At 41.3% G+C, this 10,426-nt stretch overlaps 2 long non-coding RNA genes across 2 annotated transcripts; one reads left to right on the top strand and one right to left on the bottom strand.

The window, feature by feature from the left end:
- Nucleotides 1-208: 208 nt before the first annotated feature.
- On the top strand, nt 209-3,821 carry LOC146369478 (uncharacterized). Its single transcript, XR_014797367.1, has 3 exons — nt 209-295; nt 1,401-1,473; nt 1,573-3,821. It is a non-coding gene; the product is annotated as an uncharacterized LOC146369478 (long non-coding RNA).
- Nucleotides 3,822-3,892: 71 nt separating this feature from the next.
- Nucleotides 3,893-8,789, bottom strand: LOC146369477 (uncharacterized). Its single transcript, XR_014797410.1, has 4 exons — nt 8,681-8,789; nt 4,980-8,058; nt 4,616-4,898; nt 3,893-4,463 (listed from the first exon to the last, which is right to left on the bottom strand). It is a non-coding gene; the product is annotated as an uncharacterized LOC146369477 (long non-coding RNA).
- Between the last annotated feature and the right edge of the window lie 1,637 nt (nt 8,790-10,426).

Genomic DNA, 10,426 nt, shown 5'->3' with positions numbered 1-10,426 from the left:
GACGTTGTTGTCCCTGGCTCTCTTTCTCTCTCTCTCCCTCCTGCTCTGTTCCTGTGCTACTGAGTGCAACTACCGCCCCTCTTCCCAGCATAAAGCACAAGGCTCGCATGCTGAGTGAAGCCGAAAAAAGTGCGAGAGAGAGAGTGAGAGAAAGAAAAAAAAAAAACCCACGGCTCGCGATAAGGAGCCGGCTCGCGTCGTTCACGTCAAAGACCCGGCTCTAAGAGCCATTTTGTTCGCGACCGACCCATCACTACCGGTCAGCCCACGAAGCTTGGCACAGTCATGTATGTTGGTAAGTGTGGATAAAGCTGAGCTGGTTTACTTTGTGTAGGACATTAGTGTAAACCCTGTGTTGCTGAGGATTTTCTGTCCTGCAGAGCAGACTTTGCTGTGATTTATCTAAGGCCCATTCCCAAATCTGTGATGTCAGTGGAGGACAAACTTTTCTTTTTTAGTACGCTAAATATCACGTTTGGATTCTGTGTGTTTTGTCCATCCATCCATCCATCCGATTCCGCTTATACTTTTCAGGGTCGTGGGGGGCTCTGGAGCCTATCCCAGCTGTTTTATGGCGAGAGGCAGGGTACATGCTGGACAGGTCGCCAGTCTGTCGCAGGGCTAACACATTGGCACTCACATTCACTCCTGCATTCACACCTATGGGCAATTTATTGTTTCCAATTAACCTAACCCTACTGTTTTGTTTAATCTATTTTATTAGCAGGTTTTAAGTCTGCCTAGAAAATCTAATTACATTTCCTGTGAGGTGAACATGTTCTAGTTTAGTTTGAAAGCAGCTTTACCTGAGTACTATCGCCAAGTGTCACCCTCCAAAAACATAGCAAATAAAAGTGATTCAGTTTAGGTAGTTTGTTAACTTCAATAAGGTCCCCAAAGAGGTTATGTTGTTGTTAGCATTTCCATGCGTGCCATTCTTTCTGTCTGTACGATGGCTTAAAAAGTTTTGAATGAATTCTTCTAAAACTTTGTAGTGGTGTAGAGGGGGGTCATGTTAACAGTCCATTAAAACTGACATCTGCCAAGGTCTTCAAGGTTAACTTAATGATTATCAACTTTGTTGGTTGATAATTGACAAGAAGGCTTATAACTATGACAAGTCTGGTGTGTATTGTCAAACTATAGCAAGTGACCTCTGACCTCACTCTTACATTTCACATCTGCCTTTCTTTCAAGTTGACCCCAAAATGTGTTATTTTTACTGCACTACAAACTTCTAGGAAATTAAAATACTAGTTCCTTAAAAGTAAATACTTCCCAGAGAGTGAGCTGCTTTGGTGGGGGTTTGCACTTCTTTTTTCATATAATATCATTATTGTGAAGTCAAAGTCTTCCTAATATGCCCTGCTAGAGCTCAATAAGTGTTGCATTTCTTGCAGGAACAACAGATTTCAAGCCGGGCTACTGGGTGGGTGTGAAGTACGATGAACCACTGGGCAAACACAATGGAACGTAAGAGGGCCTTTTTCTGGCTTTGTTTTTAAATAATTCAAAGTTTCAGTGACGCTGGTCCTGATTTTTGACTCTGCCTTGTTTATTGTATCTCTGTAGTGTCGAAGGGAAGCAGTACTTTGAGTGCGAGAGCAAATACGGTGCGTTTGTGAAGCCCCTGAGTGTGACTGTGGGGGATTTCCCTGAGGAGGACTACGGTTTAGACGAGATGTAGGACTGCACAGTTTTCTGCCCCAACCTCGCACCTTTATCCGTTCACCAAGCAGAGAAGATGGCGCGTCATTTTAGTGTGGCACATTAGAATTGTTTTGCCTGTGCTTGTCATGGTTAGTTTGGTGCACCATCAGCATCTTATGCTGCTTTCATTTGAAATCGTGAATCAATGCAAATGCTTCCATTACTCATGAATGGTGTAATTGGGTAGTTTACGATAAAAAATAAATAAATAAATACACAAGAGCAACAACAATAACATCTCAACCCATAAAAACACATTTGGGTTTTGAACATTTTTAAGTTACAATACAAACAGCTGAAATTTGTGGATTCAAAAGAAAACCACTTATAAAGTATCCTAGTGGTTCTATCAAATTGAGTTCTAAGTGGCACAACTGCTGTGGAGGAGATACAGCCTTCAATCACTAGCTGTTCAAAGAGTCTTTAACAAGAAACTAAATCCCAGCTTCCTCCTAGCAGAAAGACCATGACTAGCTATTAGCTGCTACACATGATCCAATGAGAATTTCCAGCACTTCTATCTAGTTACCAAGCTACACTCTTTTGCACTCTTGAGACCTTCCAGCTGTGGACAACTGCAGTGATGTATTGTTGCTAAGGGAAATTGGTGAGAAAGAGTTAATTCTGTCAGTGATGCTTAGGAGGATCAAGGCAACCCCCGAGGGAGTTGTAAGTTGAGTTAATGTCAGATGTTAATACAATTTGTGGAATCAAATAATGTAATTAAAGAACGTGTCTATCTGTGTGTGTGTTAGTTGAGCTAGATGGCAGAGAGCCACAGTGTAGACAAAACTTCAACGCCCTAAAGCTAAACATTTCTTCTGCTCTGATTAGCACATTAGTTTTTCTTGAGTGAGTTGAAATTCCCGTAGCTCAAAGCGGGAGATCCCTCTCAGACACAGTCATCTCCAGGACTCCACAAACAGTAGATGGCTCAAAGCGTCCCTTTTCTCCTGAAGTCCTCTATGTCCTCATAGAAGACGCGGCAGAAAAGTTTTTGCAAAACCTTTTACTGTGGGTGGAGAAAAAAGAAAGTTATCAAATGATTAAAACTGAGAGGGTGTCTGGGGACATCCAGCACATTCTTAAAAGAACAGACCCCAACACAGGAAATAAGAACAGAGTCAGATAACAATGGAAAGGAATGTGCAGCATCAACACCAAAACCTGGAAGCATTTCTCCAGAAAAATGCTCTCTGGTATCCATTGACTCACCTCCAATGGCAAAACCTAAGAGCGTTTCTCCAGAAAAATGCTCTGCGAGCATTTCAGGCTCTCTTAAAGATTCCTTTGAAGTATTAGAGATGGGTGTTGTGTCAGGGTCGTCTTCTGATTTTAAGAAAATGTCCATTGACCTCTCCTTTTTGCTCTTTAAGACACTTCTTGTAAAATGTAAGTCTAAGACCATGCAATCTGTGGCTAAGACTGCAAGTACTTCAAGAGAAATACACACTCTCATCAACCATCTGACAGAGTTGATACAGCCTGAACTCAGCAGCACGGAGTCCGCCATAAATCTGATAAATGACAAGGATCAGTTCATTAAGAAAATGGCCAAATTCCTCATCAAGGAGTTTGGCTCCCCAGACAATGTCTTAAATGCTGCGATGTCAAATGATTCATCTTTTGACAAGGCTGTGATAAGTCATTTGAAAGTCGGGCTCCCCAGTCCTCCAGAAAAGTCCAAAATTTCCAGGTTTTTTTCAGCAGTGTTAAAAGCTTTTTTAAAACCCTTTACGTGCTGCTTTAAAGGGCAGCAATGATTACATGACATTTTTGGCTTTTTCCTGCTGCCTTGCTTCTTTTAAAATCTTGAAGCAGAATTTTAGCACCAAATCCATTTCCATCACCCCCAACCAGTCGCAGCGGATGGCTGCCCCTTTCTGAGCCTGGTTCCGTTGGAAGTTTCTTCCTGTCAGAAGGGAGTTTTTCTTCCCCACTGTCGCCTTGTGCTTGCTCAAAGGGGGATCATTTGATTGTTGGGTTTCTCTGTAGTACTGCATTGTTTTTACCTTACAGTACAAACAGGGAGGAAACTTGTGATTTGGCGCTTTAAGATATATATCATATACAAAATATCATATATATCAAATAAAACAATAATATCAAATAAAAACATTCAGACTGTTGTCTTGTTTTTCTATGTTGTCAAATATGTAATAAGTTGAGTGTGTGCATTCTGGTCATTAGCATTTTTTGTTTTTTCATTTTTAATGTATTCGAGCTGAATTCGGGGTGCGAGGTAGTTGTTTACTACAGCATGTTTGTATAGACACTATGGAGTTCTGAGCTACTAGGAAGTAGGAAGAGGCTGACTTAACCACCCCTCCCTCCTCCCACACATACAAGATTTATTTAAATTTGTAGGATCTGATCTCTTTCAGAACCCAGCTTTGCTCTCAGGAGGTAGGAGTTAGTCTGAAACTTCAAAATGAGGTGGCCAGCTCTCTTCCATGTGTGTGACATAAGCGTCTGAATCTGACAAAAAACTTGAATATTTTTCTGTCCTTTGAACATCCAATACGTACAAATAGAATAGAATAATGCTTTAAATGTCCCACAAGGGGAAATTTGGTTGTATTGTATGTGTTCAGTGTTGTATGGCCCAATTAGTGGTCTGCGTAACAGCAGTCCATCAGTGGATATTGCTGCGCACATTGTGATGTTGGCACCCCTCTGGCCCGGGACATTCACCGTGGCTCTCTTCCCAATCACATTCCTCCTTCGTTGCCGTGCTTTGGCCAAGTTGAAACCTGCCTCATCCACAAAGATGAAAATCTCCATGACTCTCTAACATAAATCCACAAGGCAACATAAGCTGTTACAGTAGTAAATTTGTAAAAATTGTCTTTGTGTGTGTTTGGTTTTGTTTTAAAAACAGATCTGTATTTTATTGTGATCTTACCTGGACATACTGGTTCCTGAGTTGCTTGACATGTTCAGAGTTCCTCTCAAAAGGCACAGTGTACAACTGTTTCATCCTGACCTGATGTTTTTTCAGGACTCTAGAAATTGTTGTTATGCTTACACTGTGAATATTTGCGAAAGTAACGTTGTCTGCCAAGACTCTGTGTCTAATTTCAGTGAGTTTTATCCCATTGTTTCTGATGACCATATCAACAATGGCAGTTTCCTGCACATCAGTGAAAATCCGTCCTCTCCCTCCTGTGTGAGGTAACCGTTGAGTCCTAAGCAGAAATGCAACAACAATTACACAAAAGCTTATTTACTTCTGAAATGTGCAAATGCCCTTGCAGAATACAAGTTACCTGTTGGTTTGCCGGAAAACTCTAACAATAGATGCCACTGTAGAGCGTTGCAGATTTGGCTGCACTCTCTGACCAGCCTCTCTCATTGAGTGACCATGATTTACTACATGATCAATTACAGTAGCTCTGATCTCATCTGAGACTACAGCTCTTGATCTTCCTCTTATTCTTCTTCCACCACGCATACGTATTCCTCGCCCCCTCCCAGCCACTCTTCTTCCTCTTTCAGCCACTTCTCCATTTCTGGCTGGGTCCATGTTTACATCACAAAACAAACCTATTCAGCAGTTGTCTCTTTTTGTAATGAAATTGAAGGAGTAACACCTGTGTAGATGTTCATCTACAATGAGAATCAGCTGTGGCTGGTTAAACTGCATTTTTAGATTTAAAATATGTTTCAATAAAATATTGCTGTTGAATTTTGCTGTCTTATTCAGTTTTGCATTATGTTATTGTTTTGACCATAAGTTTAACAGTTTTGAAAACAGTATGTAAGTACATGCAAAATGTCCTGTACGTACAAAGATTTTTGGCAGTTGTTGTGTCTGAGTGAGAAAATAATTCATGAAATTTGAGAGATGTAGTCATTGAATGCATTTTGTGCCAAAACAATGATAACTGATCCTCAGTTTAGCCCACATAGACTTCTGTTGTGCTCACTGTGTGAGGAGTTTTGCAAAAGTGACCTAAGTATTGAGAAATGTGTCGTAGCGTCTGTAAAAAACTGTAATCAGCTTTCGTCCTCATTTATTCAGGCATCACAGGAAGGCCTGTCTGCGTGTTTCTCAGCAGAAATCTGTGTTTAACTGACAAACACACACCTCCAACAGCCTGAAGCGAGGACACGGCGAGCTTTACTCAGAGGAGCCTCCTGTTTGCAATTCACAGGAATTGGAAGCACATCTGCCATCAAACTCCTGACAGACACTGGGCTCTGCCACGTTCATACTCCCTGCACAGATGTAGAAATTATTAGTGAATAATCTGTTTTTAGATTTAGAGCAATCAGGAATTTAAGAAAACCATGCTTTCCTACACTCAACACATGATAACCTGGTGAGATTCTTGAAGAGAAAAAAAAAAGGAAAGCACAAACTTGCGCTTAACCTACTCCCATTGTTTTCCCACAGAGCTCCCAGCTGATGTGTTCAGCAGCCGCCTGTGCAGCCTGAGTATTTGTCCTTTTCCCTTTATTCCTGTTTCTCTGCTTTGACCTTTATTTGTGTGTTAGGGAAGAAATCTCAGCAGCAAATCTCACTTTTTGGGGCTCTTGCTCTGAACAGATCAGCCACTGATGAAAGAAGTGACATCACTGCCCCTCTGTGTTCATAGCTGAGAACTGCACTGCAGCGCCATGAATTCTAAACGTCTAGATTCAGTTTTTCCACAACCAACACAAATTTATGGAGACGAATAAATCACTTATCCTGGATCATGCTCAGCACGAGGTATAGTGTCGCTTTGGTATGAGTTCAACTTCACTCACCCATCAGACTATGTGTGCACATGTACACAGGTCCATAAGTCATTTGGTTTGATTAATTAAGATGTGCAGTGCAGAATTTCAGCTTTAAGTGTTTAAGAATTACACCCTGAATTTGGATACAGCCTGTGAGTGCCCGTTATGGGCTTTTATAGGGCTTTGGAGCGTGATGTCACGGGGGTGGGCGTGGAAAGGATTTTGGCCCGATCCGCCATTTTGGGGGTCTAAACAAAGCGCAAGCGAAAAAGGAGCGAAGGCACACACGACAGCCATGGTTCGTTCTTGCTGTGTGGTCGGCTGCAATGTTCGATCGCACGACCGGCAAGAGAATAAGCTTGAAAAAGGGTTTGTCTTTTCATTCTTTCCCAACCTGGAAGCAACATGAGGCAGCTTGTGTATCGATGTTACCAAAGGAAGGCCTGGATAGCAGCTGTGAGACGAGCTGATATCCAGTTCTCTTCCATCTCCAAATATCTGTTGGTGCTCCGGACATTTTCATTCCGGTAAGTTGTAAATATGTTCATATCACTCTTTATAGCCTATTAGTTTGATTTTCGATGCACTCTGAGCTCATAGCAAATTAGAACAAACATCCTACTGAGTGATTTTGCAGAACTACCTTCTATTTATAGAGTTGCTAATTATTTGGCATTATTGCAGCAAACCAGCCTATGAAATGGATGAAACATCATGACTGGGTTCCAGCGCTACACAAGGGACCTGCTTCAAACATACCACCATGCCAATCAGATTACTTCTTCCATGTCAGGGTGAAGAGGTGACCCTCCTGGATAAGATGGTGAAGGTTTGGTGAACAGTGTGGTAGTAAAACCAGGGAAAAATGAAACCTGCTCCTGTTAAATATTCTTAAGTCTTTTGCTGTATAAATAGCGGTATTTTTTCAAAAGATACAGTAAATAAAGTAATGTTAGTAGTGGGTGATATCATGTAAACACTCATGATTTTATGTAAACATTTTGTCATTTGTAAACTATAAATGATATGGATTCTACATTGTAACGGATGTGATGTTCTATAAAGTGGTTTTAATAAAAAAAAAAAAAAAAGAGGCAAAAATTAGTTTGTTTCTTTATTATATTTTTGAACAGTGGGACTCAGTCAGTACATATTCAGTAAATGCAAATTATTTACATGGCAGTGCACAACAGGCATAAATCTAGACCCCAAGATAAAACATTATGGCATTATTAGCAGTGACAACTCCTCCACAGTAGCAGGTGGGATTTTTCTTTTTTGAGGACGGCTCCTTTTACCTTCAATACGGATGGTCTGTTTATGTTTTGATCAAGAGCCTTTTTTTGGGCAGCTGAAGAGGAGAAGTCTATCTTATGGCCAACCTCTGGCTGTATCTTGGTCATATTACCCAGCAAAACCCAGTATGCAGGTTCATCTGTAACAGTCCTTGTGCCACAGATCAACACTGTTGCTTCTACATTAAACAGAAGAGCAGTGACATGGGTGCAGGTCTCCACGACTCCGGCCTTACAGGTGCAGTGGGCGTCTTCAACCTTCCCTGTGATGCTCACAGTGACCCATGGCTGCAATGCTGGTTCATTCAGTCTTTGAGTGCAGGACCTGAAACACACACAGACAAAGTTCATTTAAAGACAAGAACTATGAGCCAAGGCCGACATAAATGTGTTTTATCTACTTTATCATCAATGTAACAAAGTGTTTAGAAAGTTAGCACATACATGTAATTTTTCATTTCTTTATGTGTCCATCGCTGCAAGTTATAGTGTAAATCTGCCTGTTCTCTGTCAGAAACCTGCCTGCAGAAAATGAACCTAAAGTATGTCATGTGTAATGTAATCACTTTAGAGATGGAGAAAGGATAAAGTGACAATTATGAATCATTTAATATGATAAGGAGATTCTGCAGGTCATTAATCAATGTATAAAATTAAAATAAAATGTATTTTTAGTGACACAAGATACAAATATGTAAGCAAGATGTATAATTAGAATTATTTATAATAAATATGAATAAATCATTGCAATTTCTTTAACCATAAAGAATAACTAAATCCTTCAGGACAATGTCACAGCAATGCACTGAACTCACTATGTTATCCACCTAACAGCCTCCACATGTTCTCACTGTAATTTCCCCTCATGAATGAATTTATGCTGCACTAATGTGAATGTTTGCAGGGAAATCAAACGCATTTCACACGCAGTACTCGAGCTGACTTACCTTTGTTTGAATGACGACTTGTACGGCGCTGATTCCACAGATAAGGTACGAAAATATGTCAGGCTACGTCAATAGCAGTTGGTCTTCAGGGTTTCTACTCCACGGCCGTATTTCATACGGGTCCACATTTCCAATGCAGCTATTTTCTGCAAGTACGGCTGCTTCCCCTCTGAACGAAATCGGTCTCTATACAGTCCATTCTCTGTTGAGCTGCTTTTAAGCATCTTGTAATCGTCGTTCCAACACAGTGTGTTTGTTTTGATTCGAAAATGATGCCGCGCTCCCACAATGCATTGCGGCGTGACGTCAACTCCAAAGCCCTATTCATGTGCCGCGTCTGCGTAGCTCGTGACGTCACGGAAAGATGAAAGGAAATTCGATTGGCTATGATCTGCTGCAACGTCACATAGGCAAGAGGTCTTAAATATCTTGCCTATGTGACATTTAGACATTATGCTCATTTGTTGGCACATGTTGAACAGTCGGCGCTCTCTCAGGAAACGTCTCACGCTTTTAACACAAACCAAGAAAATAACATTTGTGACTCTGCAATGGCAATGCTAAAGGAAAATGAATATTCAATCGTGGTCACGCCAGACCAGATTTTGCCACCAATCAATAAGTACTTCAAAAAGCTCTCGGAAATTGAGTGGTACTTTATACAAAGTGGCACATGCAACGCCAACATACAAGGCATTCTTGCTGACATGCTTTCTGAAATCATTCAGACTGCCTCTGCCAGCATCCTAAAAATAGCCCTTCCTGATGTTCAGGATCGTAACGTGAAAGAATGTCTGGTGCTTTTAGATGAGGGGAAAATAAGGCCGTCCCTCGGAGACTCGATCTCAGCGGTCTTTGCCAGCGCTCTTAATGTCCCGAAAAAGCGATGTAAGAGGGCTGTAAAGCTGACACGCATGGTTGAGGAAGAGATCTCCGAAAAGATCAGCTCAATAGTTGCACTGCTCGCACAAAGCCCTGATTTCCCGGAAGACCCCACCATTTATGTTAGCGGTACATTTAGTAATATTAAAAAACTACACCGCATGGTTCGTCGCGCTGCCTCATGCCTTAAAGAGCTTGTAGGTAAGCTGCGCTGCCAGCGCCCGACAAGCGGGTCTGATACCAGTCCATTTGATTCTGATACAGAAAGTACGGATGCAAACATCTCAGTGCAAACACCAATCACTGAGATTTCTCTTAATCCCTCTCGCTCATGGAGCTTCAATGAAGAGATGATAGAGGATGAAAATTCAGATCAGGAGGGGGAAGAAATTGAGCTTCCAGAAGGATCAGGTGTAGCAAAAGAAGGTGAAATAAAACCAACTGCTGAAACCGAAAGTATCCGAGCTCTAACCCCTGTAGAACAGGCTGTAGTTGACGTCATCCATGAGATACTTGGTGAAATGGATTCAAGTAGCGTAGAGCCCTGTGAGAAATATCGCTCAAACAAACCTGCCTCTAATTCAGAATTATTTAATTCAGGAGACTTCTTCTCCAGATGTGTGCCATCCACCTCAAGCACTGGGCTAAAAGCACGCAAACACCACTTTTCCATGTTTGCAAAAAGTCAGTTTGAAACAATGAAAAAAGAGCTAAAACACACAATAAAGACAAACAGGAAATATTTTGTTTGTCTAAATAACCTTTGCAAATACCCAAAGTATGAAACAGTGGCCTCTGATGAAAGCATAGTTTTCATCCTGCCAGGGTCAGTACCTGAAACTCCTCGTCCCCAGAGTGCAAACT

Source organism: Perissodus microlepis, chromosome 17 (assembly GCF_051167445.1).
Source record: "Perissodus microlepis isolate ML-2025 ecotype Zambia chromosome 17, ASM5116744v1, whole genome shotgun sequence".
NCBI lineage: Eukaryota > Metazoa > Chordata > Actinopteri > Cichliformes > Cichlidae > Perissodus > Perissodus microlepis.
Note: the sequence above shows the minus strand (reverse complement) of the source record. Positions and strands in the feature narration are given on the sequence as shown.